The following is a 21,040-nucleotide window of genomic DNA, read 5'->3' on the forward strand; positions in this document are numbered from 1 at the left end:
TGTCTGCCATGTGTCACCAAGAAAGTGGGATGATGCAAAAATACCTCTGCCAACTTTTTCACGTTTTTACCTGGTCTAACCTCAAATGTTAATGTATTTTAATGATATTTAATTTGGCCAGAACACCTTATTAAGCTCAGGTAAATGGTTGCTCTTTAGAGTTTATTCAGAGGAATCAGAGCAATCTGGATGAAAATGTGAACCAAGCCTTTCGGGTTTGCATTTGAAAACGAGAAAAAAGAAAGAAAAAGCACTGAAATTTGTGATTGTAAAATGACAAAATGAAAAGGCGCTCAATGGATGGATATGAATACATTGTCAAGGCCGTGTATTAAAAAAGTTCAGATGTGTTTTTAAAAAAAAATTTTTTTTATCAAGATTGGATTTGTCAGCCTACATAGGAGTTGAAAGTTTAAACATGAATTAATCTAACTGAGAAAATTCCTTAGGTGTAATCAGTGGCGCAAAAAGTGGGTATGCAGGGTATGCAACGCATAGGGGCGCAGCACCAGAGGGGGCGCCAAAACCCCGTCTGGAGGGGGCGGCACGCCGATGTTCTCCCATACATTTCAGCGCGCCTTACCTCGCGCACATAACGAGGTAAATGTAGCGAGTTTTACCTTTCACGTATCGTCGCCCCGGGGGGTTGAGTGAGCGTCGCTCCTTCACCCTGACGTTCCTTCCCTCGGGGGGAAGGGGGGCGCCGATCTATGTTTTCGCATCCACCTGAATAATGTGTAGTTGCGCCACTGGGTGTAATTTAAGTTTACCATATTTCATGTGTTTCAGTCGCCAGAGACAGGATATAGACAGTTCCCTGCTGCTCCAGAGGCTCATTCACCCACTGATGAAATTATTCATGAGAGCATTTAATTCTGTGTCCCTTCTACTCATGTGTGTCATGAGGTGTTTCGGGCTTGTTTACGTTTTATCTAGGAACATATCGCTTACCTGAGCACCGACCTAATAATATGCATTCAGGGTACGTGTGGGCGAGTATCAGCAGGACATTTGAAAACAACACCATCAACAGCGCTGAGAGCGGCCGACAAACACTGACCGCTGATCCTGACAAAGCGGCGTTCTCGTGTAGAAAGCCTGGCACTGAGCTGTGAGTCTGCGCGGTCGATCGGGTTTCAACCACAGAATTTATCTCGTTGCTGTTGTGGATAATGATTCTGACAAGACAGAGCGACATCGTTCATTATAGAGTGCAAGCTCCTTCTAAAGACGGCCCTTTCACTTTGTATGCCCTCCTGTTTACATGTGTTTATCATGAATATGTTGTAAGATTACGGGCTTGTGCAACAGAAGTTTCTTGAGCTAACAAACAAAGATGGTTCATCATCATAGTTTTTTTTTTTCTTTTACGTTTTCAATTTATTCCACTACTTACAAGAAACTTGAGATAAAAGGTAATTAACTTTAAAATGTTTTTCCTCCACATACAAATAAATGGTGCCATATTGTTTTATGGTATACAGTCTCCAACTGCAAAATGCTAACCTTGTGTCTGTCAGAACTCCTAAAGAAAGTACTTATCCTGTAAAATGCAAAAAGAAATCTAAAATCATTTCCTTTTTCCTTCACTTGACTAATTTGGCTCTTTGCCCACAGAGTCGTGCTGCTGGCTTAAGCACCTTTACGTTGTTGAAATAAGGCAAAGCCTTCCATAAGGAATACTTTTTGTACTTCTGAAAACTCAGGAACACAGTTCTAGTTTTTCTTGCGTTTAGCCATATTTATTATGGGAGGAGCCATAAAGTCTCCAAGGTTCTTGCATTTCAGTGTATCGCAAGCTTTCTAACCCTGTCAAAATCATTCATACAGGCTCCTTTTTCTCTAAGCTGGCGGTTTTCCTGACATATGTCTGGACTCTAGCTTTAGTTCACAAAATTTCCATACATTTAGGTATGGGTTATTCCATAAGCTTAATATCAGTCTGCTTTACCAATTCCAAACCAGTTTGAGTTGAGTTTTGAGTTCTGGACAAGGTTGCATTCTTGGAACACCCAGCCCTCTGGGCCAATTGTGCTTATCCTTAGATGAAAGAAAATTGGTTAGGATGGTCAAGAACAACCGAAGAACCATTAAAGTTCAAGCCCAACATGAAGTGGAACATCAGGACACTCAGAATTATGCCAGAACGTCTCATAATGAGTGTCTAAAACTGTCTAAAGGACATTCAACCTATGCATATTTTTGAGTGTGTAATTTCATCCTCGTGTGGTATGACACTGGAACACCATTACTTAATAGCTCTACTTTGTCAACAAAAATCTTGCTTAATCTTAGAAACAGTGATTCTAATAAAAAAATGTTGTCGTATCTCGTACATATTTATAAAAACATCCTTCCGAAAGATGTTCCCAAATTTTAAAGTTGGTCTTTCTTGGGTAAGAAGATGACTGAAAATGGCCTCTGATGCGTTTATGAATATAAAGAACAGCACAGTCTGAATGGGATTTTGTGGCTACTCTCCACTGGTTCTCTGCAACTATTCGGTTATGTGTTTGTTGTACAATTCCACTGTTTACCTTAGGAATAAGACTTTGAATTTTCATTAAACAAATAAGAATTAAGCTTAAGATGCTGATCAGATCAAAAACCTAAACTTTCTGATTTATTTATGGGTATATCTTAAGGTAGGATTCGAGCTCAAGAATTATCTAGAGATTCTCATTCAAGAAATGCGCGGCGCTTGCTAAGGAAGATTAAACATCAACAAAAGCTTGAACTTTAAATTCTCTTTCTGTGTGGTAACTAGTGGACACAAAAAAATCCCTCCTGCAGATCCAAGCTCTTAACTACTGCCTTTGACAATGAGGTTAACCCTCATGTGGCTGGCCGAATGCATGTGCTCTGAGATACTCAGTTATTGACTCGGAGAGTTCAGGGAGGGGCTCCATGTCAATAAGCTGGCCTGCCCCATGCTGGCTACGCTACACGGAGGCCTGGTTGTAATTCGAGGGACAGGCCAGGGCATAGTGCCAGGGAATTAGAGAGGCGGGTGGCAGGAGACATTTTAATTTGTGCTGCCATGTGCAAAGGCATGCACCTCTAGCCTGGGTCGGTTCCTGTGATTAGGCCGGCCAGCGTATTCCAGGAAGAGGAGGAGGCTGGAGGGGGTGGGTAGCAAAACAAGGGGAAATGAAACAAGACCCAGGAAATGCTATTGACAGCTCGTCATGACGTGTCTTACTTAATATGATGACGTGAAGTGGTGTTTGAGCAACGTCTCACCTCCTTCAAAACAAAGATTTTCATAGGGAAAATCAACATCCCATAAACAGTTTGTTTATTTTAACAAGAACCACGAATGTGGGCATTAATCTGAAAGGAAAATATGATTTATATTAGATCGTAAATCTCAAAGGTCATTTCCATCTGTTGCTCCAGACAACACATATATTACACAATGACTAGAACAAAAACTATAGTGAACATATACTGTAATCAACATAATAAATATCTGTTTATATATGAGTTGCATGCTTAAACTCTAATTTTAGTTCAGCCACAGTTTATATAAAGGTTGGTTTAAATGTAAAAGTTCATATTAGTAACAATTCCACAATTACTGTAAGTTAAATTATCTTATAAAATACTCTAAGATCTAACAGTTAAGAACATCTTAAATAAAACATGTCAAAAAGCCTCTGGACCAACTAAATGGATTCACTCAAAAAATAAACCATATTTAGATCATTGTTGATGATCTAAACTTGCCCGCATATACAGACAGGGAACGCATTTATAAACTTTAAAAAATACTAAAATTGTGACAAACTAGAAAGATTGAGAATTCAGGTTTGATTAGATTGCATCTTAAGGCCACCAAGTCTCCATAGCAACCATTAGATAATATCTACATACATTCCAACCAGTTGTTTGTTAAGCATGCCAGGAAAAAGATAATTTGAGTCCTACCAACACAAACACAAACATGTGGATTTGTAACTTGAACCATGAGGTCTAGTCAGACTAGACATTTTAGCAGCGATCAATCCAAGTGTATGTGACATGAAACAAAGGATGAATAAGTAGAAAAGCAAAAGCTCACTATTGGTGTAAAGTTGTGGGCATGCCTGTCTTCCAAAAGCTCCGGGACTCTTGTTGGAATCATGGAGTTTCTCAAAGGCGGTCCTGTCTTGCTTGGCAACCCCCCCCCCCCCCATATTTAGATCTGGGCAGTTTCCCAGGTCGCCTGCATCAGAAACCGCCTCTGCTTTGGAGGGAGCTGCCGGATCAGCACAGAAATGCTTCATTAGATATAAAATCAATCTTTTTTGATCTTCCACTGTGTACAAATATGACAAAAAGTTGAATTCATGTTGCTATCATTATGTCTCCCTCTGTAATCTGGTGTTAATAAAATAAACTGCTTAACTGAAATAGTTCAGTGCACTGAAACAAACGTATGATTCTAGTAAAATGTATCCTGTATAACATGGAACATCATTTACTTGGGATGATTTACCCTCTCACAGGTGTGAAACAGTTAAGTCCTTGTTTGATTAGCTCATCACTGGATGAGTTTGGTCCTGTGGGATGAGCTGCAGTGTCTCCTGGCTCTGACAGGGAGGAAGGACATTCACATCTCCACGGTTACAGACTCCCATGAAACATGCAGAGATAGCACTACAACATTCGCAATGTAATTTTTTATTTATTTTTTTGCTCGTGTGCTATTAACAATATTAAGCAAACATTTTTTATATGAATAGCAGGTAGCAGACATTGGGTGTGCAATTGACACCGAACTGTGATAGATGTGAAGTAATCCTGTGTGGCAACTGAGAGCTGACAGAATTCACAGGAGGAATCTCAGGTGCAAAGCCACATAAAAATTCCTGTGTTTCCTAGACGATGGGATTATGGGATACAGACAGTGAGATGTTTCAGAAGAGCCTTGGTGTAAGAGATAACCTTATGCTCATTAGTGAGGTGAGAAGGAGGTAGCAATTACCTCTCTGAGTCCCTCAGGAAGACTGTGGCAACTCTAAAGGGCCTTGTTAGATATATGAGACATTATGTTAAGTCATACATCCTTCCAAGTAAAGTGTCTTAGAAAAGTACATGGAACCGATTACTAAATAAGGCATTAAACATGTTTTTAAAAAATATTGGTCTGATGTAATATTCTTATTTTAAATGTCATGTTTTTATTAGCTGTAAGTAAAAAAAAAATCATCATAATTAAAAGCAATAAAGGTTTACAAACATCCATCCGTCCATCAAAACCTGAGCAACCAATTGTGTTCAGACGTCCGACAGTAGCTAGAGTATGGATGTTGGAAAACAGACATTTCATACCAATGTGAATCCTTCCTTAAGCATTAATGGGACGATGGATGGAGCTAAATATTCTGGAAGAAAACATGTTAAAAGGCTGCAAAAGACTGGAGATGGGGTTGAAGGTGCACCTTCCAAAAAGTACAAGTTAACTAAACGAACAAAATTCTTTACCATGAAACATGGTAGTGGTTACATCATGTGGTTTTCAGTTGATGGAAAGATATGTGGCGCTAGTGAGACTTGAGACGGGTAAAGATTTACCCTGCAGCTGTAGACTTACCCTGAATATAATGTAACTATTTTGACCAAAGCAAATGTTATAATGACCTAGTCCAAGATCAGAGCTCAATACAACTGAGAAGCTATAGCATAATCTGCCGGATGCTCTGAAATCAATCTGACAATGTTTAGCTGTCACATAGAAAGAGTGGACAAATATTCAGTTTATGGATGTACAAACCTTGAGACTTAGATCTTAACTAATGCGGCGCCATCATCAGAAACCAAAATTGTCATTTTTATGTACCTGCTTGAAAAGTTAGCAAAGAATGAAAAGTTTAAATATTTTTTGCAATGTTTTCTGCACTTTGTTTATGGATTGTAGGGAAGTTGTAAGAACTGAAGTTTCATCAAAAAGGTTCTAGATTCCAAACCAATATTGTGAAAATGTTTCAATGTGTGTGTGTGTGTTTTTATCATTATTTTATTTTCTGAAGTACTGCTTCTTGGGAAAATCCAAAAAAGTGCATGTTATATTAAAAATTAAAAACAGAAAGCCTCTGTTTTCAGCTTATTGCTTTTTTTGTTGTTGTTGTTTTATGTTTGAGTTTGTTGCTGTTAGAAATCAAAAGAATAAGACCGACATCAAGACTGCATCAGTTCAGTGCTTCCTAGTCATAAATTAATACTAGAGCTGAGATAAGAAATGTGTGTCTGTGTTTGTGTGCCTTGAGACAACCTGAAGCTGAAGCCTGTGTGTGTGAGAGCCAATCCAGACTCGCTAATGACTGCCTTCCACCGCGCTTAATCAAAGATTTGTACATTTAATTGCTGTCAAGTCAGCGCTCACCACCTGCCACTGCTTGCCACACGTGTTCACCCCTCTCTGGGAGCCTTTCCAGCTCCATCTATCATCCCTGGCTGAAGGCTGAGACAACACAGCCTGCTGGGCAACCTGTACTCAGCCGTCCAGCAGGGCCCAGCCAGGCCTGCGCAGCATGGACCCGCAGAGCCTTGCTCAGCTCGGAGGGAGGTCTGTCAGCACCTGGGCTTTACAGTTCCAAACCATTCCTCACATTATTGGAAACAGACTCGCCTAAAACCGACTCTGAATGAAGTCAGTGAGACGTATGTTTTTGTTTTCAGCCCTCGCGAAGGCATTCACACGGCCGCATGCAACCTGGTCGCAACATGAGATGTGTATCAAAGCGGAGGAGTTGTGTGAGACGCCGCCAACCCTCTGCCTCTGCAGGCCTCACACTTGCAGCGAAGCTTTGCGGCTCTCGGTGCATGAGAAAAGCGGCGGTCTGCTTTGCCCCTCAGCACGGCTCTGGAGGGAATGTGGGTCTGATCTGTTATCAGTCTCTGGTTGTTTTCCCAGCTGATACCCACAGGGCTGCCTGTAATGCAGCCATGCTACAGCGATCTCTGCGAGGATTTGTCAGGAATGTTCACTAATGCCTCTCACTGTCGGATTTAGGAGACGCTTACAATATGTATGACACATATTCGTAGTCCCCAAAGGATTGTGCATGTCTTCTCGGTAGATGTAGTGCAACACAATAAACTGGATCACAGGGATTTTGAAATCTTAGGCAGGACAAGTCTATTATTTCGAGGAAGCTCTCTTGTTTTTTTTTATTGTGATTTAATTGAGATTTACACCCACTTGATTCAAAAGCCTCCAACTAATGATACTCCACTTTAGGGATTATCAGCAATCACAAGGTCCAATGCATTAGACTGCAAGGAATCCCAAGTTTATTTTACGTTGATTAATGTTAATTACTTAGGATAAACAAACCAAATAACGAAAAAGGAATTTTGGAGGCGTTCAGAAATGAACTACTTATAAAGGTAAATAGTTTTGCAGATTTTTCAGTGGAACATAACAGCAAATAATTTATGGAACGTAGGTGTATTTGCAGATTTTTGTTGTACAGAATATCTAAACTGTTTGAAATAATTTTTTTACAAATCAACTTGCATTCTGTGCTCGTTAATCAGAAGACATTAAATACACGCTGTTGTTCCACTGTTGATGAGCGACTGATTAAACTCCATTTGTTCAATAAAATATGAACATATTTTGCGATTTAAGCTTGCCGCTGTGAAACAGAATGAAAAAGACCAATTATTTGTGTAATTAAATAAATCACTCGTAAAAAAAGAAGGAAAAATACAATTGTTTTGCGATTAATAGCTATTTGTAATTCATTGGTTGGAATTGATCAACTTTTTATGTGTTTTAGTTGTTGAACTTAGACCACTTCAACAACAGCTAGAAATATGACACTACTAAAAACAACTATGAATAAAATATGGATAATAAAAATATCTATAATGTCTTCAAAAAGAAAACATGGGCCAATTGTTTAATTTGACTTGGTTCGAAGAGTTGTTTCTCCCCCCATTAACATAATCAATCTGTTTATAATAAGTTGAGAAACAGCAAAAAGAAACCCTGAAGCGGTTTCACACAGACGTTAAACTGGTTTTTCATACTGCCACAAGGACACCTTTTACTGCAGAGGCTCAGGTGTTACACTTAATCCAATGGTTCACCCATCCTTGAGAGTTGGCTAATTATCCCACATAAAGCTGCAGGCTAGACATAAGAAAACAGGCCTGACTTGTAGGGTGGGATTCAAATCCTACTGTACACTGGCAAGTCTGGACAAGGCTTCTGTGGCCTGATGTCTCATGGGGTTGGAGCGCTTAAGGCAAGTTGTAATCCAAACCTGCTCCCTGCGGTGCTTGTGCCAGTAAGCAGGTGGAAAGGCTACAGGGCTCCTGTCTTTTCACTCCCTGAGCTTGTTAGAGCCACAGATATTTCACAGAGCAGAGAATAAAAGGCCTCAAAACATCTTTTTTTTATTATTATTCTGAACACATTCTTTGGTGAATTTGTATAGAGAAATTTATTACATCTGACTACAGCAAGTGAATTTCTGCAATAATCGCTTTTTCAGTTTGTTTTAATAAGCTGATTTATATCCCTAAACTAGCCAAATATATGAAATTAACTAAGTTCCAGGGATGTTGGAATAAGGAAATATCCAACATTTGATCCAACTATCTGAACCAGGCCTCTGTAAATAAGTAGTTCTAGCTGGTTGAATTGTCAGTTTGGGAGACAGGCTGGTTTCATTTGCTGACATTCGCTTGTAAAACACTGGCTTCACATTTTGGGATTGAAAAAAGTGAGAGAAGAACCACGACTTGAAAAAAATCCAAGTTCCTTTGAAAGATTTGTAGCTCCTAGGTGTTTGAAAGTCACTTAATCACCAACCTATGTAGTATTACTTACTGGTTTTACCAGTCCATGCCTCTAATTGGCCCAAAATGTAGACATTTTTAGCCGACAAATCCAATACAAGTTTAGCCTTAAAGACATTGTTTAAAATGAGGCTTGATTTGATTCACAACTTTTCAACCCGATTTTTAGGTTGCCGTCTTCAAATTTTACTTTTAAACAGTGTCATCTTTTCAGCTGCATTTTGGTTGGAGGCAGATCTCGACAGGAAAGTTTGAACTTTTTGTCACTGAAAAGCTGTACAGACATGAGAAATTAATTATGACACCCATAAAATCCTGTGTTTTTCTAATATATTTGAACATTTGGACATTTGCTCTTAATTGTAGCAATAAAGACTATTGCCAGTTATATAAATAAACAATGAAAACTCCAAATATCTCCATAAAATTTTACATAAAACAGTGTGTAATGGAAAAAAAAAAGCAATTTCTGGCGAGGATTAAAAAGGACAACCTGACAACGCAGTTCTTTGGCATTTTGAAAGAGGCTTGCTCTGTTTAAATCTCAGCTGTTTAGCTTGTTGTGCTCCTGCCTGTTTGAAGTGAGAGTGAACGCCATGAAAATATGGAATGAGCTTTTGGAGGCCTTCAGAGAGAGGATTGTTGTAAAATTCATTGTAAAATTTAATATGTTTCAGCTGCTCTTCGGGCTTTTCTATCACAAGGAATGCATTTCAGTTGCTAACTGAGAAGTATCTGCTGGATGTCCTACAAGTTGCTAAATTAAGTTTAAATTTAGATTAAGATTAAGAATAAATTTAGATTAAGTTTCATTAATCTGCAGGAGAGAGGAATGAAAAAAAAGTCAATAAAATCATTAATGTGTTTAGAACAACAACACTTTTTAGTTGACAAAACTATCAGAACGTTTTTGCTTTTGAATTTTTATTCAGGAATTCGATGATAATTAAAGAAAAACATGATACTATGACTCAATTAACTAGATTATTAATTGTCTTAGCTTTGTTTCCTCTTGATGCAACAAACTAAGTTTGACAGTTTTCTGAAAAAAGGTTACAGGTTATAAACAATCAGTGAATCATTCAATAACAGCCCAGAAACTAATTATGCAACAGATTATATGTAAAAGCTCATTGTAACACGTAAACTTCTACATGGAACTCAAACATGTCAGACTGCAGTTAAAAGATAAATTTACTTGTATTAAAAAGCAAAATTTTCCAATGCTTCTTTTGACACTATCCATCCAAGTACAAAAAAAAAAAAAAAACTAAAACTGACACATGCCTGCGTTGGAAGCCGATTATCTTCAAGACAAAAAATGCAGCATGTGTCGGGCCCTGACTCAGTGTTTGCTCATCTTTCAGCTGAACTTGGACAAAACGAGTCCAGACAGCAGAGTTCGAGGGTTGCACCGGCTGAAAGAGGGCTCCACCATATGGCCTCTTATTGGGGAACAAAAAGGGGGAAATAAAATACAGAGTTTACAGCCTCTCATATCGTGACAGCAGATGCTAAGTGAGTGGTCTTTTTTTCTGTGACTCACATATCTGGGCCACCCACGAATGAGAACATCAAGCTAAGATCACACACCGTCTCCACGACAACTATAATTCATACCTTTCAAAACTCGTCCTTTTTTTCAAACATCTTCACTCACGCTGTCACAAACGTTGAGTTTTTGTCACATGCGAGTATGAAAAATGCTAAACATGGATGAGGACATTCTGTGCGCTACCCATAAACTGAGAGGCAGGCTTCACAAAGCTTCTGAAAACAGATGTTTGTGATATTTTGGCTGACAGCCTTAAAAGAATCAAACAATGTCAAAAACATCCCAAATGCTCATAAATCAGATGCAGGAAAGTGCTTTGTGAGAGTCTAATCCTTTATTCTTAAAATTTTATCTGACTTCCTGCTGTGATTTCCTATTTAAGGTCAAACAAAGCTTCCTACTTTTGGATGAATCTGGAGAAAATCATATGTTAGAGCCAAGTTACCACTTAGGAGAAAGTCAGGACCTTTCCACGCATGAATGGGAGGAAATAGCTGGAGAGTTCAATCACCAAGGCAGCCATTCAGGAATAACACCCTTTCTTTTGCTCCTGTGCACTCAGGTTAAACACCAGAGGTTGTTTTTCATTGTGCGGATTTGATCTGCTTCCATGATTTGAAAGTGACCCTCCAACATTCATCCCACCCCGTCGTGAAAACACGACCCGTAGTGGACCAGGCCCCGGCACCCGGTTTGTTGGGACAGCTGCTCGGAGGATCTGGGCCCGCTGCAGGTTCCGTGATTCATTTTCTGAGTCAACACTGTGAGCTTGAGCTTCAGCCTCAATTCAGCCATGATTCACAGACAGATTTGTAAATTTGAATGATGATTACTCACTTTAATGTGTGCGAATGTTTGTGTATCTAACATAGCCTGTGAAAAATAAATATTGTTTTCCCCCCCAAAATAGAACAATATGGCATGCTTTTTGTTTACATTCTAGAAATTACAGTTTTGAAAGCATTTTATGATAAAATCATTGTTGAATCACACTAGGAAGAGCTGCTAAATCAATGCAAATCATAACGTGGTATGCTACGGTTAAAACTGGGATTAAAAACACTTACATAACCAGTTTTGTCTCAGCCAGTAACTGTAGCAATATGATTGCCAAAAACACACACACACGCACGCATGCACACGCACACACACACACGCACACACACACACAACTGGGTCATGCATCATAGGAATGTCCCAACCCAATCCCAAGTATCAGATCAGGGTGATTATCAATGCATTTTTTAAAAATAATCCATGCTAGAGTGTATGACTAAAATCAACCTTTGATATATGTCATCGGTACGTAGAAGTAGTACGTAGAAGACAGTAATGTTCTGAGTGTGGCTGATCCGGATCATTCTGGTTCTGCTCCTCTGCTCCTGAATTAGTTGCACCATCTTTCAGTTTGGGCTTCACTTTTTACTAGGCTCATACGTAGAATGCGTGCGTTGGAGAGGATTAATGACGTCAGGGCAGCAGTTTTTGTCATGGACGGCCACACCCAGTCTGCGTAAAAAGCCGCTAATCACCAATCTACCTTCGGCAAACTGCTCCAAATTCCCTATTCATGCTAAATATTATTGCTATGAGTTGTAGGTCTGGTGACTCATTTTTTCCAACGGCATCTTGCTCATTCAGACGCTACAATGGGAAGGAGTGGCTTTTTGCTGACACATATTCCCACACAAATATTTTTCACCCGCTCTTGTGCAACTGTAGTTTTAGATCCTCAGATTGCAGCTGTGCATTTCTTATCATGTGAAGTGAAGTAAAAAAAACAGTTGGTTTAAAAGCCATGTCAAACATGGAACTATTATCTAGCAATGCACTGGAGACATGATCAGACTTGTTGACATTTTTAGTTGTGATGTTTGACTGGTCATCTGCACAGTCTTGCAAAAGCATTTATTTTAGACATTGAATTTTTTCACGTTTTATCACATCACATCCACAGACTGTGATGTACTTACCTGAAATGTATGAGATGATCGGCATAAAGTAACAAGACTTGGAGAGAAAAGGACATGTGGTAGTTCAAATAAAAAAGTAAAATGTTTAACACGAGTTCGTTTTACATCAGACTTTGTAGAACAAGTTTTTGTTGCAGTCACAGCAGCAAGTTTGTGCGGCATGTGTATCAGTTTTGCACATTAAAAGACAAACTGAAATTTGTGCTCATTGTTCTTTGTGAAATAGCTCAAGCTCATAGAAACTGGATAGGCAAAATTGCCCTCAGCTTCTCAGTTGGATTTAGATCTGGGTTGACTGCAGGTCCAAACAGGTTTTCTTCAAGAATTTAGCTTAAACAGGGGGATATTATGTACTTTCCAGGAACGTTGTGCAATTTTATAGCAGAATCAAATAACTGTTAGGTTCTGTTGTTTTAAAAAAAGCTGTTTATATCAAGCATAAGTTAAAAGAAATTTAATATCGCCACTCAATGCCTTGAAATCTGCCCCTGTCTCTTTAAGAAGCTCCTGCTCTTTCCGACGCTCCACCTTCAGCTCGTCATCAAAACATTCATCTCGTTATTCTCATTGTACAATCTTTCTTAGGAGCTTTGGACTGAGACGTAGTTCATATGATGACGCACAGTTCCAGCAAGTGTTTGCTAATTGTTGCAAACCGGCAACAATTAGCAAACACCTCTCCGGCTGACATTCCACTAGTGTGGAATGTTGGCTGGAGAATGCAGCTCCAAGAAGGATGCTGCCAAAACTGTTTCATCATGATGATGTTTATTTTTAACAACATGTTTAACAACACGGTTTAACATGTGGACCAAAAAGCTTCAGCGAACCACTCTTTCGTAACGGTCAGTTTTTGTGGACTGCCTAACCATATACATGTCCTGTCAATTAATTGTCCTATTTAATATTAAAAGGAAATGGAAGAAGTAACTGCTGAGATTCCACCTGTCACTTAGGAAAAGGCACAGAAGGATGGACTACAGCCACTGCCAACATACATGTTCATTCTGGACCTGTGAGCACAGTCCTGAGCCCAGTAGAAGCCGACAGCTTGGTGCCATCAGTGCTTAAAAAAGGTGTGAACAAGAATTTTTAAACGTCAGCAGCATGAAAAGTTGACGGTGAGTCATATGCACTGAGTGACATCTAAGCTGAAACTTAAGATTAAGTAACTTTATTCATTTATTTAGGGGATAAAGCAGTAAAAGTAACATATTTAACCTTTAGGTCATTTATCTTGTTATGCATTGAAAGAAAAAAAATCTGCATGAGGTTGTGGGGTTAGTATGAGCTGCTCAGATTCTCTCCCTTGCTAAGCTCTTTGAGCGTATGAGAGTGTTTGAGCGCACACTGTAGGGAGTCAGCACACAGGCTCGCTTCACGTGGTTCCAAAGGTGAAGGGCTATTAGGGGAAAGGTGAGTAAAAGGGCTGTGGCTTTGGGTTATTTAGTAACTGCCTCTCTAAGGAGGACTGCTGCTTGAGGACGATTCTATACTGTAGAAGGATGCAATATTGTGTGGGCTCAATTCTCCAAAATCGTTCTTGTTTTAAGACAGTGAAGTCAGGTTCTGTGAAATTATCAGTTCCCCTACCTAGACGAGCTATAGCAGCAGATATTAAACATCTACAATTTACCAAGCGACGCTGATGAAGTACATGGACATAGTCAGAAGCCTAAACCAACATATTTTAGAGTGTTAATAATGCTCACCTGAAAAAACTGTGACAAACAGAGTTGGTCAGAGTTGAGGAGAAGATAAAAGGAGCTAAATACATATTTATCCTGGAAGAAAACCTGTTAAGGCTTCAAAAGACTTGTGTCACCTTCCAGAAAAACAACCGTTGTGTTCGCACAGCAGGGAAAATGAAAATCCGTATCAGGTTTTTTTTTTGCCCATATGTGACCTATATTCAGCTTTTTCACTGCGGTCTGAACGGCCTAATTCAGATCTTTTCACCCCCAAAAAATCCAATCTTTGCCATATAGGGTATTAATTCAGATACATATTCGATTGCTTTCAAAGTGTCTGTAGTCTGAATGGTCATGTCGGGTTTTATCCAGCTTTTATGTCATTTATGTGAAACATGGGTCATAATTTTGCACCAGAAGAAGCCAGGCGTGGTAAATCAGGGCATAAACAATGGCTGAAAATTATAATTATTCAATTATGGAAGAAATCTGTGTCACTCACAGACTTCACTACAGAATTTACATTCAAATCTCCACAAAAGGACATCGCAATAAATTGTGCTTTCCTTTTGTTAGCTTCTTTCACGTTGTTATGATCTTACGACATCCAGTGCTGTCAGCTCACTTTGCTGATTAAACTGTAATGGTTCCATTAATTATTACTTCTGTAAATCGTGCATGGATGTGTGATGCTAACGTTCTTCTGCGCATGTGGGTCGCATTTCGAATGTGAACCCTTCACACACAAGTCTCCCTGCGGTTGGGTTTAATTAGTATGATGAACGACCAACCAACAACAAAAAAAAAAAAAACAGATTTCAGCAAAATATCTGAATTGATGTTTTTTCAAGCGGGATGGGAATGCTGTGTGAATGTAGCCTTGGCATGCAGGAAGCACTCAGCCATCTTCTATTGTGTAGTATGTTGGAGCAGCAGCTTATCTACCGCTGAGAGGAAGCGGTTAGATAAGCACATCTTGAAGGCCGTCTCGACTCAGTGAAGGTGGAGGGAAACAGAAGGATTCTGGCTAAAATAAGATCACTGTTGGACAACGTCTCCCATCCCCTGCATGACTCTGTTGCTGAACTGGAGAGCTCCTTCAGTGACTGGCTGCTACATCCTAAATGCACAAATAAGCCTTACGGCAGATCCTTCCTCCCAGCAGCTGTTAGACTTTACAATCATCATTGCTCCCAACAAACTCAATGTGTGGACATCCCTGCTGTTGTTTGCATGATTTTATTGTTACTTTTTGTAAATAGTTTGTTGCTGTTAATGCACAAATAGACACACACACACACACACACACACACGCACACGCACACACACACACACATTTTGTGCTTCTACTCAGTTGAATATTCCTTTTAATTGGAGTACACTGTTTTTATTAACTGTTGTAATAAAAACTGTCGTTTCTGTTGTTTTCAATTGTGTTTTATGTATTTTTTTTCTTTGTATGAAACTAAATGCTTCGACTGCCTGTCACTTTGCTGCTGTTGCTCTGGAATTTCCCCACCGTGTGACAACAAAGAGTTTTATTCTACACTGTAGAGAATCTTTGGTATCAGGCAGGATGTTGCCACCTGAGACTGGTGACTGTTGGATCACCATCCAGGGATGTGTGGCAACAATTCAACAGGTGTGTTAGATGCAGCCAGAGCGTGCTCCGATGGCCCCGTTTGTTTACCATCCCAGAGTGGAAGGGGGCACACGAAAGTGGGGTCACCGGGTCTGCAGCCATGACCCCGGCGGCCGCATCAACCCCTGCTCGTATAATCGCCGTCTTTCTTCCTTTCTCCCCACGCAAACATAAACACAACTCGGCCCAGTTGTTTTGCTTCGGGATGAGAGTCACAGGACCGAGCTTTGAAGAAAGCCAACGCAAGGTCGCATGTAGGCCAGCGAGATCGAAGACAGTGTTCGCTGTGTGAGTAATGATTGACAGAGTATCGGATTGCTCACAGATGCGTTAGTCACTGCAAATTTGTTGCATGTTCTTGTTCTCGATTCTGAGTGTGAAAAGGTCTCTGTCTGTCTCAGAGCTTCATGAGTTTGGGAAACTTGAGTTGGAATTTGCTCTAGTCTAACACCCCATTTAATTATTAGGAATGACAATAAAAAAAAAAAAGTGAAGATTTTCAAACAACACTAGGAAAAATGTGGTCATTAATGACAGAATTTGGAAATTTCTAAACAAGCGTGTGTGCAGTCAGCACTCAGTACAAAGTGTTCATACCAGCAAAAGCAAACATGTTTCTGCTGGGAGGAAAAAAAGCTTACACAATGAAGTATCACAACCACACGCAATAGTGTACAAGCATTCTGGGGCACCATCAGGGGGTCCAACCTTTTTTTTTCCGACAGCGTGCGGGAAAAACAGCATCGTCATTGGCTAATTTTTGGCTGGAAAGAGCCAGTCAGCTCTGCTTTCTCCTCTCATCCCACAACTATCCAAACACTGAGCTGTTAGCAGCTCCAATGTGCTCTGTTTATCAGGCCACCTGGACATGCATCTGGTCAGCCAGGGTGTGCAGGCCTGTCAATAGCACAGCCAGATGGATGTGCATTAATAACGGTGTCTTATGTGTCAAAATCACAAGTGGCAAGTGGTGACTTTGGAGGCAGCTTTGAAGCATTGAAAGCTGTATTATGGGTGAGTGGAGTGAATGAATGGCAGAGTGGGGCGATGGGAACAGCAGACAATCAGAAGGGAAAATTAATTACGGAGCACTCCTGTTTCAGTCAGTACTTCACTGTGCTCCCCTTCCTGTGCTAATAGACAAATTACATAATAGCCTCTGAAGAGAGGGAGCTTTGACATAAGGTAACCTCATAATAACGAAGGAGAAGCAGAGGAAAAAAAATACAAAGTAATTCAGCTCCATGGTGAAATGTACAACCACTGGAAGTCGTGTGCTGTGAAAGAGTGTTTTCCCCTTAGATTTCTTGTTTTTGTGTGTGTTTTTTTTTTGTCATACTTACGTGCTTCAGATTAACAAATTTTAACAGCAGACGAAATCATCCTGATTAAATACTGAATGCAGTTTTTAAACGATAATTTTATATATTAGAGTTCATCTGATAACTGGCAATGAGTCTTTTAAACCACTATGGTAAACATTCAGTCCAGCTTTGTATGTAGAGTTGCTTTAATTTAGCAATATTGTGAGATTTTTATTATGAAATCTTGGTTTAAGGTCATACCAAAGCATTTAAATTGCATCTAGGCCAGGACTGTAGCTAGGCCACTCCAAATGCATCTCAACTAGAGTGTTTCCCCGCTCTAAGCTCCAAGTTAGAAAATAAATGGAACAAACTGATGGCCAGATATTTTCTTTCTGGATTTTCTGGCAGACAGAAAATTTCATGGTGAATTCTGAATTCATCAATTTTGTATTGAAGTGTTCAGACCATTATATTACCACCAGCTTTTCTGTCAATATGATCATGAGATATTTTCCAAAGAAGACAAATGTTTGGCCTTGGAATTTTCTCATTGGTTTAATTTTTCCTCTGTTCTCTTTCTTAGTGCTGAGTCATGAATATGTCTTGTAGTGCTTTGGATATTACTATGAGGGGTTTTTCTTGTGTGACATACTAGATGAGTGTATGACAATCATAAATGGCTTTTGCAACCCTTTAAGAGTGATAGATGTCAATACATTTCTTTAAATTGGGGAAAGATTTGATGGTTTTCAAGTTCTTTTCTTTTAACCTACTTGATGTTGTCAGACAGGTCCTTGTTAATGATTGATTCCACAGGTCTGGCAGTATTGTGTCAAGTATTGACGAAAAAGTACTATTTATAAGTAAAATAAGCTGCCAGTGGAACCATATTAAACACATGGGTTTTGGTCTAGTTCAAAAGCAAGAATTTGTGTGGGATCATGAAGTTGAGAAACAAAACATTTTCCAAGAACTGAAAGAGACCCAGGCTATGTCCAAGGACTGATAAATTAGATCTGGGTGTTCAAACCGCCCTCTGGGGCTGAAAGCTGGTGTCCAAAGTTTACCAGAAGAACGTGGACACGAGGCAGTGGTGGTACGGGACAGTGTGTGACACAAACAGCCTCATCAGAACAGATGACACATTAACACCGTGTACACCGCCGTGCTGACTTGAATATTTAGTGTCGCAAAGTCCATCATTTCGTAATTGATTTCCTAACAGCTTCCTCTTGGATAGAAGGTTATCTGTGTGAGAAGATTAGAGCTGCAAAACGGAAGCCCTTTTCCCTGAAATGTGGTCTCACTGGTAGACAAAACTACCTGTAGAGACAAGTTTATTTTCTTTTCTGTCCCACTGATACACCTTTAACTTTTCACCCTAAATATATCATCTACATTTAAACCCAAAGCGAGAATAAAGCTTCCAGTATTTACACTGAATTATTTTTTTTGTAAGTAGGTTACATATTTTTCTTTAGCGCACTGTTACATTACTATGCTATGAGACAAAACTAACACTTATGTAAGACAACTACTTGTAAAAAGATTATTTAATTATAAAAGTGACATGTGCACCATGATGTGATTTCTTTAGTGGTTCTAAGCTGAGGGAAACAAAAAAATTGAACCTTGCAACAGCTCTTGAACTTTTTCAAAAGTTCTTGTTAAAACCACAAACTTTAAAGTAGCGTCTATTGCAGTAAATAAAGAAAAATGATACCTGGTTTTTTCAACTTTTTTTGTGTGCTTTGCAAACAAAAATCTGAAAAGTGTGGCATGCATTTGCTTTCAGCCATTTAATGCTGCAATATGTAACTTTCATAAAAAAAAAAAAAATTTCATATTTGGTAAGCTGTCTCTATTTCGTGACAGTGTAATATGAGACAGATAATCTGTGAAAGAAATCTAGCTCCTCTGCCTTCTCCCTTTGGTATTACTTCCATCTGCAGAAACACACCATTCCCAAAAACATCCAATCTCAGCCAGGAGGAGGGTCTTAGTGCTGCCAATCCAGATAGAATAAGCACTTGACATAGATGCAAACCCAACAGCTAAAAATTTGCATGGCAGGATGCATTTTTCAGCAGGGAAAGGGAAGCTGGTCGGAGCTGGACAAAATGAAAACCAGAATAACCCTGGAACAAAAAATGTTAGGGGCTGCAAAATAAAAATCTACAAAATGATTCTGAATAGATCCAAATCATTCTGAGGATTTGTGGTAAATTTTTGGAAAATGTCATCCTTGATACTTTTTCCAATCTGTGGCTGAGCTACTACACAAAGAATAACAGTAAAAAAAATAGATGGCTTGACAAGAAATGTCTCAGGGGGGCTGAATACAATTGCATGCCACACTTTTAGATTTGTATCTATAAAATAAATGCCAATAATCATGAATCATTTCCTTTCTCATTCACAATTCAACACCACTGTTGGACCACATAAAATATTAATCAAATAGGTTTTCACCTTTAGGAGTGTGGGGTTGTAAAGTATCAAAACGTGGAAAAGTTAAATTTATATCAATACTTTTGCAGGGCACGGAACAAGTGAAAAAGGGAGAGAGAAAAAACACCCAAAATGGCGGTATTATCCTTTAACCTGGGCTCCTGCTGGTTTCATGCTCCAGCAGGCAAAAGCTCGGTATCTGGTGTCATATGGAGCGCATGATGGGATGAATGTCCGCTGCTGTGCTCACAACTACCTGCCTCTTTGTGGAGACTCCATCAATTCTGCCAACGGCTTAATAAAGTCGCTGAGAGGACAAAAATCCCACACTCTGAACCCAGAACACATCTGTGGCTGAGTGGGTGTGTTATTACTCATTAAGTGGCTCGTTATTAAAATACTCCTACTTTTAAAACTCCATCCCACTTTCTGACGGGGACTGTGGAGCAAACCGACTCCGGCTCTCTGTTTTTGTCCAGCCAAAGTCAAGCAGAACTGGGGGGAAAAAAAGATAGAGCCCCTACTATTTAAAGGGTTTAACAACGCTGTCCAGATGCTGAACTTTGTGGTATTCCATTTATTCCCAGTACTCGATGTCCCGGCCAATGATATCCGAGGAATATCCGGTGAGCTGGGGGAAATCCTGGGACTCTGCGCAGAAAGTGCTGCCAGGTTTGGGCTGGCTGCCATGAACCCTGATGTCAGATAGCAAAAATGAAACGCTGAGAGCTGAGAGCAACAGCAGAACGTTGAATCAATATTCACTTATCTTTACCGTTTCACTGCTGCTTTATTGGAGATTATATTGGCTGGCTTGTGTTAGACCCATAATGATATATTGCGAGACGGTGCCAGAAGCGACAATTAGGTTTATTGTCAAGAGATTAAAAACATAACAGGAATGAACTGTACTTCCTAAATCTAGAAGCTATTTATATCAGCAATAAAGGCTGGGCTTTATTTGGGCCAAGTAAATCAACAACAGAGAGGCTGATTATCTCTTCTTGAGAGTCGGGCCACTGCGATTTTTTTCATACCATCAGCAGAGAGGACCAAAGCATGTAGTTGTGAAGAAGACACAGCAAACATGTTGACTGAGGAGATTCCATCAGGAGACCAAAATGTTTTGGCCACGCTAGAATCAACCCTGTACAGATACCAACTTGGTATTAATATTTTTGATCGATCCCCCACCCCCCCCATCTCTGGTTGTAAGGTTCTAAAAAGTACTTTAACAATTTCTGTTATGAAAATGTTGGAGGGGAGTGAATAGTTTTGCAAAGTACTACACGTTGCATTTAGACTTCAAACGTGTTTTATTTCATGAAGTCAGAAAATCTCTCAATATCAAAGGGAAGCAAGCTCCTTACTATCTTCAAAAATTGGAAGTGAATTAAACTACTTATGTTTCACTGTCAAATTACTGTGTATAAAAGGTCAGAAACACTAAGTTTATCTTTATTGGTTTAGGACTTTTATCTAAAGCCCACCCCGGAAAGTTAGGTTAGGAGAGTTTGAATTTCATCACACATCTCAAACATGTTTATGTTAAAGTCAACTTCATGTTTGCAGTGAAGCCTCAGAAGTTCCTCTTGGCTTTGTTGTTAAATTCTTCCTGACCGCTT

The sequence above is a fragment of the Poecilia reticulata genome, chromosome 13, assembly GCF_904066995.2.
Source record: "Poecilia reticulata chromosome 13, P_reticulata-male-v2, whole genome shotgun sequence".
Lineage (NCBI taxonomy): Eukaryota > Metazoa > Chordata > Actinopteri > Cyprinodontiformes > Poeciliidae > Poecilia > Poecilia reticulata.